The sequence below is a fragment of the Schistocerca serialis genome, chromosome 9 (genome assembly GCF_023864345.2).
Source record: "Schistocerca serialis cubense isolate TAMUIC-IGC-003099 chromosome 9, iqSchSeri2.2, whole genome shotgun sequence".
Taxonomy (NCBI): Eukaryota; Metazoa; Arthropoda; class Insecta; order Orthoptera; family Acrididae; genus Schistocerca; species Schistocerca serialis.
Window position 1 is genome coordinate 311110726 of NC_064646.1, and position 6239 is coordinate 311116964.

The window sequence follows — 6239 nt, forward strand, 5'->3', positions numbered from 1 at the left end:
AAGTAAGCATAGTATGCCAGCTTTTCCGTTTTTATATCCCTTATGTCTGACACAATTCGTAATGGCAAATAGAGATTTGTTAAGACGCTTCAGCAGTTCTGTGGTGTGCTTTTCCCAGTTGAATTTATTATCAAGCTCTATAATCCCAAGAGTTTAACACTGTCCACTTCTTCTGTCTGCTAGTCATCATATGTTAGGCATATATTCGTGGGAAACCCCTTACAAGTTCTGAACTGCATGTAGTGTGTATTTTTCGAAGTTTAGTGACAAGGAATCGGCTAGGAACCAATGATTAATGTCCACAAATATTTTATTAGCTGATCTTTCTAAGACTGCACTTGATTTGCTATTTATTGCAACGTTTGTATCATCGGCAAACAAAACGAACTTGGCATCTGGTAACGTTACATTTGATACATGTCTCTTTCCTAATAACACACTTTGTTTCCTGCCAGAGATATAAGATTCGAACCATTTTGCAGCCGTTCCTGTTACACTTTAATATTCTAATTTTCTTAAAAGGATATTGTGATTTACACAGTCAAATGTCTTAGACAGATCACAAAATATACCAGTTGTCTGCAATTTTTTATCTAATGAATTAAGCACATTTTCACTGTAAGTGTAGATAGGCTTCTCAATATCAGGAACCTTTAGAAATCCGAACTGTGACTTTGGCAGTATGTTATTTGAGATAAGATGGTTGTAAAGCCGATTGTACACTACTTTTTCTAAAATTTTTGAGAATGCTGGCCAAAGTGAAATTGGACGGAAATTTGATGCTATTTTATTATCTCCCTTGTGAAACAGTGGCTTAACTTTGGCATATTGTAACCATTCAGGAAATGTTCCACTGATAAACGACTGGTTACACAGGTAGCTTAAAATGTTACTTAACTCAGAATCACATTATTTAATTACCTTTGTTGATATTTCATCATACCCATTAGATGTTTTTGATTTTGGAGATTGTATGATGGACATTATTTCTGCTGGGGTAGTGAGGGTCAAATTCATATTATGGAAGTTACTTGAAATGTGTGGTCTGAGGTATTCCATAGCAGCATCTACAGAACCTGACAACTCCATCTTTTCAGTAACAGTGAAGGAATGTTTGTTAAAAAGTTCTGCAACACTATACACATCTGTCACCTACGTATCATTTACTCTTAATGCTATTTGTCTCTCTTCGTGTCTGGTTCTACCGGTCTCCTCGATACCTGTATCCCATATTGTCTTCATTTTGTTATCTGATATGAGTATCTTTTCCTTGTAATATATTTGCTTTGATGTCCGTATTACAGCCTTTAATATTTTGCAGTATTTTTTGTAATGTGCTATAGCATCAAGATCGGAACTGTTTAGGATTGACAGATACAGTTTTCTTTTTGTTTTACAAGATACCTCTATTCTTTGAGCAATCCATGGCTTCCTTGTAGACTTTGCTCTACCCTTGGTAAGTTTTTGCCGAAAAAAGTGTTCGAATAAGGTAAGCACTTCAGTAGCAAAAGTGTTATATTTTTTATTCATGTCATGAGCAGTGTAAACATCAGTCCAGTGAATGTCTCTGAGGAGTGTCCTAAAATAATCAAGTGTTTTCAAGACTTCGCGCCAGCGATAATACTAGAAGCTAAGGGTTATTCCTGCCACCTAGAGGGGCACCAGCAAATGAAGAGGGGGGGGGGGGGGGGGAGAGAGAGAAGACGAAACGAAGCCGCCACGACACGGCTCATAGACCATAGAGTTCAAAGTATGCTCTGCCACATCATACTGCATCTGCAGCAGCAATGTGAAAGTTGGTTCTGTGTAGGTGCCAGTGATGGTCCTGTGTTGGTTAAAAGAACATCAGTTGAGGGCATTCAACCAACCTGTCTGAGTGATCGACACAGTGGACCTACACCTGGAATTATAATCTGTGGTGCGATTTCATACGACAGCGGGAGAACACTGGTGGTGAGCTCACCCACTCCGACTGCAAATTTTTACTTCACTCTGATGATTATGCTCTGCTGTCATTGATGAACAGCATTCCAGGGGGTGATTTCCAACAAGATAACGTCCTCCCACATACCGCTGTTGTAATCCAACAAGTGTTGACAGGTAACCTTGACCTGTTCGATCACCAGATCTCCGATCGAATACATATGGGGCCTCACTGAACAGCAACTCCATTTTCATCCACAACCAGCATTAACAGACCCTGTATTGACTGATCAAGTGCAACAGGCAGGAACTCCTTTCCACAAACTGACATCCGGCACCTGCACAATGCAGTGCACGCACGGTTGTATGCCAGCAGCCAACAGTATGGCTCTGAAACCATTTCACATCTGCAACGGGTTATCTCGTGATTGCATTAACCTATGACCTTGCAGTGTCTACATATGCCACCTGGTAAAATGTAATTCCATTAACGTACATTAACTATATTTTGATGCTGTGATATTTTGCAGTCAGCGCACATATTGTGTTTACAGGTAACTATGACGAAATATTGGGTACCAGTCTCTCTTACAAGTAAGGGCTGAAGCCATCTCGAATGGTTTAAGGCACTTGAATTGGCATTCAAGTCACCACCAGTGCACTGGTTCGCGGCGATTTTCCTAAGCGGCATTAGAAACAGGAAAATAGTGTCATTGTGTATGTGATCCTAGAAGGATTTGGCGAAGCCATTCTAAAACGATTATGGCCTTGTGACACGGATGGTGATCGTGTTGGAAGAGGCAATCGCCGCCGAGGAAAATGTAAAGACGCTCGCATGAACGACGGTTTATCAACGTACAACCATCAACCTAATGTGGAACAAAACCACAGAATATCGACGATCCCATTGTAAGTAGGCTGTTTAGGTTTTTTTATTGGTAACGCCACCTCTGTATGAAAATCACTGGCTGTGCTGTGTGCAGTCTGTGGCTGCTTTGCATTGTTGTAATACTCGCCATTGTAGTGTTGGGCAGCGGCAGCTGGATGTGAACAGCGTGTAGCGTTGCGGCAGTTGGAGGTGAGCCGCCAGCAGTGGTGGATGTGGGGAGAGAGAGGGCGGAGTTTTGTAATTTTTCATGAACTGCTATATTTATATATGATGATATCAAGGTAAATACATTGTTTGTTTTCTCTTAATATCTTTCATTTGCTAACTATCCCTATCAGTAGTTAGTGCCTTCCATAGTTTGAATCTTTTATTTAGCTGGCAGTAGTGGCGCTCGCTGTATTGCAGTAGCTTGAGCAGCGAAGATTTTTGTGAGGTAAGTGATTTGTGAAAGGTATAGTTTAATGTTAGTCAGGGCCATTCTTTTGTAGGGAATTTTGAAAGTCAGATTGCGTTGCGCTAACAAAATATTGTGTGTCAGTTTAAGCACAGTCATGTATAAATTGTTCAAAGGGGACGTTTCACCATGTCCAAAACGTCGTAGTGTCACCCTGGGAACACGCAGGAGTTGTCTCTTGCAGAGCTATGTGCACTAAAAACTGAGTTCCCAAAAACTGACACCTGTACCAGAATTATACTCTGTGTTAGTTCTACCACAGACCGCCGCATATCGTGTACCACAGAGCGGACAATCCTGAGACCTCCGCCTTCTGTGATCAGACGTGGATGCCGAGCACCTTGTCCCCCATTGTTTCAGCGTATTTCAACAACCTCCCCGTAGATGCTCACGATACTGGATAAACCTGTTGGATAAAAATATGGAAACATGAAAAACACAATACATTAGCCTGCATAACACTGTATAGAAAAACCACTGGCATTCCAAACAGCTCCTAGTAATCTCGGAACCTTATGTCATTCAACATACAAAACATAGGCAACTTCAGGTAATGATGATGGAGGCGGTTAGTGCTCACGAACCCTTCTCTGCAAAAGAGACCACAAAGGAACAACAACATCGATATCTGGTAACTATGGTAGCCAGGGGAGATTCGACAGCTCTTCCTCCTGCCCAGAAAACCGGTCATGGAGGATCAAGCTGTGAGAACAGCGTCTCTGAAACATAGAGTCGCCATTGGGGAAGAAACATTGTACCACTGAAAGGACCTGATTAAAACAAATGTCACATAATCCTTGTCAGTTATGCAGCCCTGAAATGGAATACCACCACAAGACTACCCAACTTATCACCGAAACCCCGCCATGTTTCGATCTTAGGACGTAAACTTGAACAAAAGTTGGAAACTTTGTCAAACAAGACTTATCCGATCAAATGACTTTCTTCCACGCTCCTTAGCCCAGACTTTACTATTACGGACATTTACACCACTGATGACTGGTTTTGGAATTCCAGCTCTTCCGTGAAATTCCCTGCTTCTGAAGCCTCCTTCGTGTTGTTGCGGCGCTAACAGGGTTCACGAGTGCGACAATTGGTTCTGCAGCGAGTTCTACAGATGTCATACTCTGAAAGCAGGCTAAAGCCGGAGACAAGTTCAGCTGAAATTTTGGCAAAGTACCAAACGGTGGGGTGGCTACACGATATTATGCGAGTGTACAAGTTGCTTTGTCTCTTCAGTGTAGTTTATCTCGAAGCGAAATAGAAGTAGGTAGTTACTGTTAGTTAGTAGCCGGCCGGAGTGGCCGAACGGTTCTAGACGCTACAGTCCGCAACCGCGCGACCGTTACGGTCGCAGGTTCGAATCCTGCCTCGGGCATGGATGTGTGTGATGTCCATAGGTTAGTTAGGTTTAAGTAGTTCTAAGTTCTATAGGACTTATGACCTCAGCAGTTGAGTCCCATAGTGCTCAGAGCCATTTGAACCATTTTTCTTAGTTAGTATGGGTAGAGGTCACTCTCGGAAACTGGAATAAAAGAATAATTTGAGCCTTTTAACGGCCTCCCAGCTCAGCTGATGCAACCGCTGCCAATTGAAAGAAAACTTGAGTCTAATTTCAAAGATGTACTCGACTCATGAAATTACATAGTTGGTGGTGACTACAGTTTACCCTAAACATGTTGGCGAAAATACATGTTTAAAGTCGAAACTGTGCTACACGCACTAACTGAATATTAACCAAGGAGTTAGTTTATGATCAGACTCGAATAGTAAACGGTTGTGCAAACACTCTTGACATGTTGGCAAGAAATTATCCTGAGCTTATAATGAGGGTCCAAACGGATAGAGGGATTAGTGAACATAGGATTGGCGTAGTGAGAGATATTGCAACTCCCAAATCTTCCAAAAAATAAAAGAAAAGTGTACGAATTCAAAAAGCACATAAAAAGTCCCTTGACGCCTTCCTGAGAGACAATCTCCACTCCTTCCAAATTAAATATGCTCGAATAAATGTAGACCAGACATGCCTAGAATTCAAGGCAATAGTATCGACAGCAGTTAAGAGATTTATACCACATAAATCCCTTTGATACATAAAAAGGATGGAAGAAACAACCAAAATCAAACGAACGCAAAATCTGCAAGATCTTTTACAGAAGCTCGAAATTTATCGTGAACTTTAATGCGAGATGCAATAGTTTCCAAAGAGAAACATTGTCTCAGAACCTGACAGAAAACCTAGAGAGATTCTCGTCGTATGTAAGCGGCAAGAGACAGTCAATGCCTTCTCTGCGCCATAGTAAGGGAAATACTATGGATGATAGAACTGCTTAAGCAGACTTACTGAACACAGCTTTCCGAAATTCATTCAACAAAGAACATTCCAGAATTTGAATCAAGAACGGCTACCAATATGAATAACATAGAAGTAACAGAAGTAACAGAGTAACACCTCCGAGTAATGAAGGAACTTAAATCATTTAACAAAAGCAGGTCTTCCGACCCAGACTGTATACCATTCATGTTCCTTTCAGGGTATGCTGATGCAATACATCCATATTTAACAATCACATAAAACCATCCGCTTGTCGAAAGATCCGTATCCAAAGATTGGAAAGTTGCACAGGTCACACCAATATTCGAGAAGTTCAGTAGGAGTAATATCCTAAATTACAGGGCCATATCATTAATGTCGATTTGCAGTAGGATTTGGGAACATATATTGTGTTACAACACCATGAATTACTTCGACAGGAACGGTCTATTGACACACAGTCAACACGGATTTAGATAACATCGTTCTTGTGATACAGAGTGGTACTGACAAGGGATTTCAAACAGATTGCGTATTTCTAGATTTCCAGTAGGCTTTTGGCACTGTACCTCACAAGCGGCTTGTAGTCAAACTACTTGCTTATGGAATATCGTTATTATGGCTCAAAAGAAGAAATTAATGTTTTTAAGGTGGTAATA